Genomic DNA, 11,747 nt, shown 5'->3' with positions numbered 1-11,747 from the left:
TCTTAGGAAGTGAGCAGAGGGACTGTTCCAAGTCTCAGGTCCTTTTGGGGTGGAGGGGGAGTTAAGTGGCCAAGAGGGAAAGGGGGCACCCCAGATGGTGAAGGGGATGAAAACAGGAGGGGAAACCCTGGCTCCTCTGTGACTCCAGTTGGCATAAGGCTTAGAAGTCTTGGACAGGTGGACTGAGGAGCTGGGTCCACATTTGTGGTATAGAAGTTTGAGTCCAATTACCCTCTTCTCCCAGTCTTGGAAAAGGGCTCATGTCTTTGATTGCCTAAGCTCCACTGACAAGACATAGGAACGCAGGAACGAATTTTCCCTCCCAGACAAATCCCAAAAGAAAGGAATTTGCAAAATAAAGTCCCATATTGAGAAAGCTGTGCCAGGAATGCCTGGGCAAGCAAGGGAGGGAGCTCTGTGAGGTGTGGACAGGGTTGTCCAGATGAGGCCTCTCTCAGGGGCCGTGCTGGGGTGGGGGCTTTGCCCCCTGCAAGTCATTCTAACTCCCTAATACCTTGTTGTTGCTGTTTAGTCGCTAAGTTGTGTCTGACCCTTTGTGACCCCATGGACTATAGCCCGCCAGGCTCCTCTGTTCATGGGACTTCCCAGGTGAGAATATAGGAGTGGGTTGCCATTTTCTTCTCCAGGAGATCGCCCCAACCCTGGGACTGAACCCGCATCTCCTGTATTGGCAGGTGGATCCTTTACCACCTGGGAAGCCCCCCTAATGTCTTGAGCACCTGTCACACACGTGTTTTCTGGAGGCTCACCTGAGGAAACTTCCCAGCATCCCTTCCCCACGCCTTCCAGCAAGTGTGGCTGCATCCGCCCTCAAGATGTTTGTGGACGCCCAGGGGCTGTGGAGAAGCCGTAAATCCTTCTCTGGCTCCATGATCTCTCCTGCCCAGACCAGACTCCTGCCTGAAACCCATGGCAGCTTTGCCAGAAACAACATTTTCTCGTGGCTTATCCACCCCCCTCCTGTTGAGGGCCAGCTGGCTCCCTGGAGAAGGCTCTTGAAGACTTGAATTTGCATCCACACCCCACCAGCATATTGAAGGGCAGAGAGGGAAACCACTAAGCTGAGGGCCTGGGTAGAGAGAGGAGAGGAGAGTCCGCTCTGCCTCTGAAGGTTGTTCAGAGCTGTTGGTGCCGAAAACCCCGTGAACCCAGAAGAGCCTTGAGCGTGAAAGCTCTGAGTTGTAGTCAAGAAGTGATTACATGGCCGTGACACTGAATGTTCATTAAACACTAATAACAAAAACCCTTACAGAGGCCTACAATCCCCTACCTGCAGTCTGGGAGCCAAAAAAGTTGTGAGCAAAATAATTTAAGGTTAGGACCAAAACTCCTCTGGTGGTAAAAACCCAACCTGAACAGTTGTATGAATATTGATGTTACTCTGCAGAGATATTAATGTGTTTAATTATGGCATGCTCACCCAGTTCCCCACTAGTATCTTTAAAAAATTTTTTTTTATTTTGAGATATAGTTAATTTACAATGTATTAGTTGCAGGTGTACAGCAAAGTGGTTCAATTACATGTATACATATATCTATTCTTTTTCAGATTCTTTCCCCATATGTGTTACTACAAAATACTGAGTACAGTGCCCTGTGCAATCCAGTAGGTCCTTGTCGGTTATCTATGTTTTATATAGTAGTATGTATATGTTGGGCTTCCCAGGTGACTTGGTGGAAGAGAACCCACTTGCCAATGCAGGAGACTCAGGTTCAATCCTTGGGTGGAGAAGATCCCCTGGAGAAGAAAACAGCGACCCACTCCGGTATTCTTGCCTGGGAAATCCCATGGACAGAGAAGCCTGGTGGGCTACAGTCTGTGGGGTCGCAAAAGAGTCAGACATGACTTAGTGACTAAAACAACAAGTGTGTATGTTAATCCCAAACTCCTAATTTATCCCTCCCACTAGTATCTTAATATAACCTACGACATATGCTTTCTAAAACTCCAAAACTCCCCAAATCCCAAAATGCGCGAGGACCCTGAGATATTGGTATTTTAGGTAAGGGATTTTAGGCAAGGAATGTAGAAGACATTTGAAGTGCTTTACATGCATTAATCCTTACAGTAACCCTACGGGGTAGAATTTGTGCTTTGTCTCCCCATTTTATGGATAAGGAAACCAAAGCAGAAAGAGGTGAAATGACTTGTTTCACAGCTGTTGTTGGTGCTCGGGTTTCGACCCAGGCATTCCAGTTCAAGAGCCCACTCTCTGAACCACTCCACCATCTGCCTTGCTGGGCAAAGTGGGGTGGGGTGGGTGGGAAACAGGAAATAACTATTTTAAGCTGCATATGCAACAAGTACACACCCTGGATGGCATCTGAGGAGCAAACCTGCTGCCACAGGTGTTCTCGCAGGGTGCCCAGAGTCTGGGTTACCCTGGTACTGCCCTGGATTCCACAGCCAACTCCTGCATCCCAGTACACTCCTCAAGCCCAACAGAAGGGATGGATGCTCACTTAGTTCTTGAGGACCGTGTGCCTCTTATCTTACGAGTATCATGAGCATCACGGCCCGCAGAGGGGACTCGGGGGTTTGGAGACATTGATACAACATGGCTTCTGAACCCAAACTGGGATCTCCTGTGGGCGCTTAACCAAGACATGGGAGGAAACCCTGGAGGAGGTGCTGGCCAGGTCAGTTGCACCCAGCAACAGTGTGTACCGTTAGTTCAGTTCAGTCACTCAGTCTGTCTGACGCTTTGCGACCCCATGGACTGCAGCACGCCAGGCTTTCCTGCCCATCACCAACTCCTGGAGCCTACTCAAACTCATGTCCATAGAGTTGGTGATGGCATCCAACCATCTCATCTTCTGTCATCCCCTTCTCCTCCTGCCTTCAATCTTTCTCAGAATCAGGGTCTTTTCCAATGGGTCAGTTCTTTGCATCAGATGGCCAAAGTACTGGAGTTTCACCTTCAGCATCAGTCCTTCCAATGAATATTCAGAACTGATTTCCTTTAGGATAGCACTTTCCTAAGGGGTTTACAAGGAAGAGTGCACTCTAATCAGGTTTTTGACTTTGGATTCCATTGTAATCACACTAAGGATATACCCTTAGGGAGAGATTTTCGCTGCTGTTCCGATTTAGAAATGGCTAGCTTTCATCCCCAGCTTTGAATTTTAACTCTTGAAGGCCTACACCTGACCTCTCAGGAATGAGCCACACCAGAGACTCAGAGCTACCTGCCATGGGCTTGCCCAGACTTGTCTGAGGGCAAAGAAGAAAGAGGCAAGAGCTCTGACCTTGAGAAACGGATCTGGGGCTGTAGAAGCAGGAGATAAGCAGAACCAGGCTCAGCGGGAGAAAGACAGCCCCATGTGCTGCAGGTCCAACAGGCTCCTGGAACTGGTAAGGAGGAAGAGGAGTGGGATGGGAATGCAGTGGAATCCTTCTGAACGCGGAGGGCTGCCCGAGTCAAGGATGCAGGCTGGAGGTTGCCAGTTAAACATGGCACACATACTTACCTTCACTGTTCTCTGGAGTTCCAGTATAATGACATAAAGGCATTAAAAAAAAATACACACTTATCCACTGGGACAGAGAGACCATGTGAGGCCATGACAGCAGATCTGGAGAGTCAACCACATTCTGGAAGCTGGAAAGCAGATGCTGAGTGGGGACCGATTTAAGAAACCTGAGAGGTTAAAACCTGACAATTTAGGGGGAGCCAGGTGGCTCAGATAGTAAAGAGTCTCCCTGCAATGCGGGAGACCTGGGTTTGATCCCTGGCTCAGGAAGATCCCCTGGAGAAGGGAATGGCTACCCACTCCAGTATTCTTGCCTGGAGAATTCCGTGGACAGAGGAGCCTGGGTGGGCTACAGTCCAGGAGGGTCACAAGGAGTCAGACATGACTGAGTGACTAACACTCACTTTCATCAGGACACAAGACAATTCAAGATCCTCAGGAAGGCTCAGGGGTTGGAGGAACCGGGAATCTCCAAAAGCCAAGATGCAGAGCAGATAAAACTGGAAAAGCTGGTTAGTAACTGTCTGTGGGACGACTGGATTTCTCCTACCACAGCTGGCACAGGCAGGACATGACCCCTCCGCTCTGGAGCAGAAGGCTGCCTCTCGGGAGAGAGAGAATGATCTGAGAGGATGTTCTTGCAAGGCTCAGCAAGGGCCAGGAATATAGCAGGTCCTTGGTAAGCTATTGCTGTCATTCTATTCATCTGGCCTCTCTCTGGTTCTCTAATTTTCTTCTTGGAGTCAGAAAGAGGCTCAAAGACATGAGGCAAAAGAGGTCACGTGGGCGGCAAAGGCTAATTGCCTGGTAATATCCTCTCCAGCTAGTCACGTGCCCTCCTCACACACTAGGCAATTTGCCTTCTAATATCTACTATCTTCTTCTTCTTCAGTAACAATCTCTTTTTTAGGTAGCTATCTTGTTCCTAGCTCCAAGGTATTTTCCAGTGTCTTTTGCAGTTAGATACGGCCATGTGACTATATAAATAGTAGTGTTGTGAGCAAGTCAGGAACTATCTTTATAAGAGAAATGGTCTTCTGCCACTCTGCTCTCTGGGCTGCAGATGTGATGGCCAGTGCCCCAGCAGCTGTACTGGGCAATGAGGAAAGAGGCCACTTGCTAGAGATGGAAGAAACCGTTTTCATGGAGTTGCCATACCAGCCTGCATTGCCCACCTTTGGACTTCTTCTTTCTTATTTTGGCCACTATAATTTTAGGATTTTCTGTTGGGTGCCTCTGAGCCTAATCCTGTAAACTTGAGTTGGGGGTAACCCCTTCCTTGTCATCCTCCTTCCTATTCAGAGATCCTAGAAGATGAGAATCAGCAGAGAACTTAGCTGTTACAGAATCCACAGGGCCAGGGACAAAATCTGGCCTCCAGACATTTTTTTTAGCTCATACAGAGTCTTTAAAATCAGGAGCTATTTGAGCATATTTTGAACATTAAAGTTGCAGTTTTGGGCTTCCTTGGTGGCTCAGACAGTAAAGAATCTGCCTGCAATGTGGGAGACCTGAGTTCAATCCCTGGGTTGGGAAGATCCCCTGGAGAAGGGGATGGCTACCCACTCTAGTATTCTTGTCTGGAGAATTCCATGGACAGAGGAGCCTGGCAGGCTACAGTTCATGGGGTTGCAAAGAATTGGACATACTGAGCGACTAAGCACAGCACAATCCTATATTATATATAAACCCTATGAGCTAGGTATATTTTAATACATATCTGTTGTTGTTCAGTAGTTAAGTTGTGTCTGACTCTTTGCAACCCCATGGACTATAGCATGCCAGACTCATCTGTTCTCCACTATCTCCCAGAGTTTGCTTAAATTCATGTCCAATGAGTCAGTAATACTATCTAACCATCTCATCCTCTGTCATCCCCTTCTCCTTTTGCCTTCAGTCTTTCCCAGCATCAGGGTCTTTTCCAATAAAAAGACTCTCCAGTGGAAAGGCTCTTCACATCAGGTGGCCTGAGTATTGGCTATGTGTGTATACACACACACACACACACACAGATGGTTGGATGGCATCACCGACTCAATGAACGTGAGTTTGAGCAAGCTCTGGGAAATGGTGAAGGGCAGGGAAGCCTGGTGTGCTGCAGTCCATGGGGCTGCAAAGTGTCGGACACGACTGAGCGACTGAACAACAACAACAATATACACAGAACTCTGAGCTTGGTATGTATATATGCATTGTCTCCAGTCAACAGACGAGGAATCTGAGGCTCAGAGAGGATTTGCCCAAGTCATAGGTCACAAAGCTGGAAGCACTGGACCTGAAACTCCAGACCGTCTGCATTCCATGCTGGCTCTGTCAGCCTTTGAGTTTGCAACCATTGAGGTCTGGATCCCTTGCCTGAAGTTTCTCAGAGGAAGACAACAGAGCCGAAGAGGAAGAAATACTTGATGACCTTTATCATGTTGTGTCAAACCAATAGCCCCAGCTCTCCTGCTTCACTGTGAGGAAACCAACTCAAGAATGGTTTGTTTTTTTTCTCTCTACATCCTGTGTCTGGCACAGAGCCAGCCAGGGAACTATGTGCTGAATGAATGAGGTGACCCACTCTCAGTCACACAGACAGAGCCCGATGCAGGGCTGGGATGCCAACCCTGGGCTCCCACCTGCCCACCTAGGGCTCTTCCAGACCTGGCTGTCGCCCAGCCAGCCCCGCTTTCTTCGGGGTGCCGACAGAGGGCAAGAGCACAGGCTGAGGCCTAGCATGTTCACGCTCAAACTCCAGCTTCCTCTCTCACCGCTTTGAGCCTTGGTTTCTGCCCCAGAAAATGGGAACTAATCACTTACCTCATCGGGCTGCTGGGAGGATTTGATGAGATCAAGCCACATGGCTTCCCGCAATGACCAGCACATAATAGGTACTCATTAAATGGGAGCTATTACTGTGACACGTATTTTTATGAGGGAGTGGCGTGGGGAGGGATTAATTTGCCTGTGGGTTGAAGTCCTTTTGCTTGTGCTTTGACTTGCCCTCCCTTAACCAAGGCAGCTTGAACTCTTCATAGGACTGGACACAGGTCACACTCAGCAGAGAGCTTTGTGTATCTCAGGAGCTTGTGAATAATGACCTGAAACTTCCCTTTCATCTTTGCACCAACATATAACAAGTTCCTACTCTCCAGCAGGCCCTGCGTCAGGGCTGGAGACTTTGGAGAAACTGGAACTGTCCTGCCTTTGAAGACTGTCCAGCTGGCTGGTGAGGTTAGACAAGGTCACGTGACTCTTCGATATGTGGAAGATGATGACAAGTCTTACGGGAAGGGGAGCAAAGGTGCTCCCTCCAGGAAGATGCGTTCCCAACCCAGCAGAGACGGCTAGAGGCTCACCCACATCCTGGCTCTCCATTCCTTCCCAAACTGGACTACGTTTCCCTACGTCTCCCCTGCAATTCAGTGTGACCACAGGACCCAGTCGCAGGGGTGGGGACTGAGCGTGGACTGAAGCATTGTGTGCCGCTTCTGAGCCTGGCCCCTCAAAATTCCCAGGACTCCTTAATAAAGATGACCCCCAGGGTGACTTTGAGACCCACATGTTGTAGATTCAGCCTGAGTTCCAGAAGGACTGAATGGAGAGTTTCCGCCCACCCAGAACTGTTACATGAGAAAGAACTCTTCTAGTCTATTTACCAGGTATTTGTAACAGTCTGTGTGTTACAGTAGCTCCCTTAACTCTAAGACACTGGCCTTGAACATCAGGTTTTTTTTCATTATATTACTTTTCCTCTTTACAACTTTGACAGTTACATTTAGTGCTGTAGTTCTAAGTTACCCACAACTTAATTCTTTAACTGGAGATAATACCCCCTGACCAGGATTGGTTCAGATTGGGATATTCTTATTCATTAATTCTGCATTTTCTTTTCTTTCTTTCTTTTTTTTTGGTGGTGTTGTTAGCTGGAATTAAATCTTGAACTAGATTTTTTAGGAAGGGTATGTGAGAGTTACAGTTCCTGCATGTTTGAGAATAGATCTTGCTTTTCTTCACACATGAATGATGAATCTTATGGATAATGAATTTGGGGGAGAGTATCTCTCTCCATCCTTCCTCCAACTCTGTAGACATTGGCCCACTGTGTACTAATATGGATAGATTCATCACCAGCCTGTATTACTGAGGGTTCTGGCAGGAACCAGGTGATACACCCAAATTGAACAATTGAGGAAACTTTAATAGAAGAATTATTTCCATTCAGTTATAAGATGAATGAGGCTTCCCTGATGGCTCAGTGGAAGAGAATCCGCCTGACAATGCAGGAGACGTGTGTTTGATCCCTGGGTAGGGAAGAGCCCTGGAGGAGGAAATGATAACCTGTTCCAGTATTTGTGCCTGGGAAATCCCATGGACAGAGGAACCTGACGGTCTACAGTCCATGAGGTCACAAAGAGTAGGACATGACTTAGTGACTATACAACAACAAGATGAATAAGGTCGGAGGATCCGATGTATAATACGGTGACTTTAGTTGATCATTCTGTTGTACAGCTGACATTTGCTAAGAGAACAGAGTTTAAACGTTCTCACACATACAAAAAGAGGTAAATATGTGAGGTGATGGATGTATTATTAACTTAATGGGGAGAAATCCTTTCATGATGGATATGTATATCAAATCATTGCATCATACACTTTAAATATCTTACCAGTTTGTCAATTATACTCAGTAAAGCTGAAAAAAATACAAAATTTGTAAAAAGGAATTATTTACAAAGAGGTAGGTAGGCATGGGAGAAGGCAATGGCACCCCACTCCAGTACTCTTGCCTGGAAAATCCCATGGACGGAGGAGCCTGGTAGGCTGCAGTCCATGAGGTCGCTAAGAGTCGGACACGACTGACCGACTTCACTTTCACTTTTCACTTTCATGCATTGGAGAAGGAAATGGCAACCCACTCCAGTGTTCTTGCCTGGAGAATCCCAGAGACAGAGGAGCCTGGTGGGCTGCTGTCTCTGGAGTCGCACAGAGTTGGACACAACTGAAGCGACTTAGCAGCAGCAGCAGCAGGTAGGCATAGCTGTCAGTACCCTGCCCATATGCCCTCACCATCACCTCCACGTGCCAGAAGCTACTTGCTGCTAACACCTGAGTCAGCACCTCTCGCGCGTGGTCAACCCCCTCCTCCCTCCCCACTCTCCCCCTGCTGGTGTTTTCTAACTCCGGGTAAGCTTAGCCAGTGTCCTGAGCAAGCTAAAAGAACCAGGAACTTAACATCTTGGAGCAACCCTCCCAACAATGACAGCAGGCAGTCGGTGGATAAACCCAGCAGCTTCCTCACTCCTCAGCTGAGTTACCTCTGGGACACATCTATGTAATCTCCGAGGTCCCCTGAGGGGCTGAGCTCCAGGTGTCCTGTCTGGTAAATTGCCCGGAAGTTTCAGCTTCTCTCACATCCTGTCTCACTTCTGCCCTCCCCTTCCCGTGCTTCCCAGGATGTCTTCCCAAATACTTGTGTTTGACTCTTATCTCAAGCTCTGGGGCCCAGGCTGGGGTGAGGGAAGGCCGGGGGAGGGGCAGGCGGGGGACCCTAACCCAGAAAGCAGAGTTTCGGGAAATCAATAAAGGCCAGTACAGTAGCCCATGGGGCAGGAGGGAACCTGGAGAGGGAATGGTGTGGAGAGGGCCACCTGCTGGAAGCCTGGACCCTGGTAGAGAGACAGAGCTGACCCAGGGACTGTGCAAGGGGCAGAAAAGAGGGAATAAACATCCTGACTTCTCCCTCCTCCCACCTTCTGATCTCCTAGTGGTGCCCCCTATTGACCAAATCCAACCAGAAGTCAGAGGGCAAGAGAGCCTGCTGGTGGTCAGGCTGCCTGGCACAGAGCAGCAATAAGAAGGGCAGGAAATGGGTCTGGAAGGGCAAACAGGAGACATAAATGCAGCATATAGGCCGATAATTTCCCTCTGCATCTGACCTGAATGGAAAGCATAATCTTGATAATTTCCAGGATCCAGGAGAAGGCTTTTCCAGATGTCAGGGTGGAGTAAACTAAGCGCAGAGACCCCGGGGGGCTGGAGTGGGCCAGCACTTCTGTTATCTACAGCTGCCTAATAATCCACCCCAAGACTCAGAGGCTCAGAATAACAGCCAGTTATTATAAACCACAATTGTGCAGGGCAGGACCCCAGGCCCAGGGTCGGCAGGGTAATTCTTCTGTTCCACACAGCAGGACTGAAGTCACAGATTCAGCTGGCAGCTCTTCTGGTCTGCAGGGTGGCTCCGCCAGTGTATTTGGTTTCTTGGTGGAGACAGTGAAAAGGCTGGTGGACTGAAGTGATTATACAGGATTCTTTAGTGTGATGGTCTCAAGGCAGTTGGACTTCCTACACAGTGACTCGGGGCTTCCAGAAAGAATGTTCACTAGGCCCCAGTGGAAGCTTCAAGGCTTCTTCTAATCTAGGTTCAACGTCCAGGAATGTCACATCCATCACGTTCTATCAAACAAGTCACTCAACCCAGCTCAGGGACAGAAGGAGGAAAATCAGATTCCATCGGACAGTGGGAGGAAGAGCAAAGAACTGGGTCAACTTTCACTGGCCAGAAAGCCATCCAGATTGACTAGTGTTTGGGAAACGTGCCGGGAAGTGATGAGACTGACATTGGAGAGGGACTGGATTGTCATACAGGGGATGGGGAGACAGTAATAAGGCACAGAGTGAAGGTTCTAGAATCAGATTCAAATTCAAATCCTAGCTCCCCCACACACGACACGTGTGCCAAGCAGGCTCTTCCTTTTTCTGAGCCTCAGTGTTCTCATTGTAAAATGGGATCTGATCCTACTTCACAGAATTGCTGTGGACATTAAATGGGATGGTGCTTACGAACTGCTTCCCAGAGTACCTGACTCCAAGTATGTCTCAGTAAACAGGAGCCATTATTGTGTACTCTAAGTGACATGAGAAGCCAGGAAAGGGTCTTACAGAAAACTCCTCTGGCTTCAGCAATGCATCAGAAGGATTTTTTTTTTTTTCCCACTTTTATTTGAGACAGTTGTTTTACTCTTTCTTTCCACTAGTAAATGTGTTTTATTTATTTAAAAACACCTTTTGACTGCACTGTGTGGCATGTGGGATCACAGTTCCCTAATCAGGTAAGATAACCTGTGCTCCCTGCTTTGGGAGCCCAGAGTCTTAACCACTAGACTGCCAGGGAGGTTCTAGGGTGATAGTGAGTCAAAAAAGGGTCATTTTTGACTCACTCTCGCCCTCACTGTCACATACAATTCAACCCAAGCCTCGTTGATTCTACCCCCTAAATGTGACTTCCCCACGGTCACAGCCATCTCTACTCAGATAACTGCAGCCACCTCCTTCCTCCTCTGGCGCCTCTGCAGTGCCTTCCCTTCACAGCAGCAAGCCTGGGCTTCCCCTCCAGCTGCATAGTAACCACATGGGGGATGAAATTCAAGTACAAATTCCAGTTCCAGAGGGCTATAATGGGGTCTGAGAGTCTGCGGTTCAGATAGACTCCTAGGTGATAACGATGCTAATGATTTCAGGACCACACTTTGAGGAGCTGCTGGAGAATGTTTCTTCCACATAAAAGTTTCATCCTATCTTGCCTCCACTTAAAAACCTCCATTGATTTTCCAGTGCTCTTGGGGGAAAAAAGACCAAACCCTCACCAAATCCAACAGGTCCCGTGAGGTCTGGTCCTTGCCTCACTCTGGCCCGTTGTCCTGCACTCTCCTACCCCTCTCTTTCTCCCTTATGTATTGTTACTGTATTTCTTCTATAATGAAATGAAACAGAACCACCATCCCACCAAGTACTGGACCATCGCCAATAACCTGAAAATACCTGTATGCTCCTCCCCTCCTCCTCTCCTTCCCCATTCCCCCGAGATAACCATTCTTCTCAAACATTTCCCTTGCTATTTTTCTACTATGCCTGTTTGTCTAAATATGCATAGTCTGGGTGTTGCTTTCATTATACATTCTAGATTTGAGTCATCGTGTATGTAGTTTTCTGCGACTTATTTAGCATTGTTTGTGAGATAGATCTGTGTTGTTGTCTGAAGGTCATTCAATTTCACTGCTGTATAATATTCCATGGTGTGACTATCCCAGTTTTATTTGCCCACCCGCCTGGGGATGGGCAGCTGGGTGTTTGGAATGTTTTTGCTATTAGAAACACCACCGTGGGAACATTCTTATAGGCGTTCTCCGGCGGCACCGTGGGTCGTTTCTCAAGGGTAAATGCCTAGGAGAGAATTTGCTGTCTGCCCCCTCCCTCTTTTCATT

The 11,747-nt window shown here is 48.0% G+C and overlaps 1 long non-coding RNA gene across 1 annotated transcript; it reads left to right on the top strand.

Moving 5' to 3' along the window:
* Window positions 1-2,248: 2,248 nt before the first annotated feature.
* On the top strand, window positions 2,249-7,038 carry LOC139186594 (uncharacterized). The gene is made up of 2 exons (XR_011570233.1): window positions 2,249-4,174; window positions 5,393-7,038. It is a non-coding gene; the product is annotated as an uncharacterized lncRNA (long non-coding RNA).
* Window positions 7,039-11,747: the final 4,709 nt, after the last annotated feature.

The sequence above is a fragment of the Bos indicus genome, chromosome 13 (genome assembly GCF_029378745.1).
Source record: "Bos indicus isolate NIAB-ARS_2022 breed Sahiwal x Tharparkar chromosome 13, NIAB-ARS_B.indTharparkar_mat_pri_1.0, whole genome shotgun sequence".
In the NCBI taxonomy this organism is placed as follows: domain Eukaryota; kingdom Metazoa; phylum Chordata; class Mammalia; order Artiodactyla; family Bovidae; genus Bos; species Bos indicus.
The sequence above is the reverse complement of the archived record's forward strand: the minus strand, read 5'-3'. Positions and strand labels throughout refer to the sequence as shown.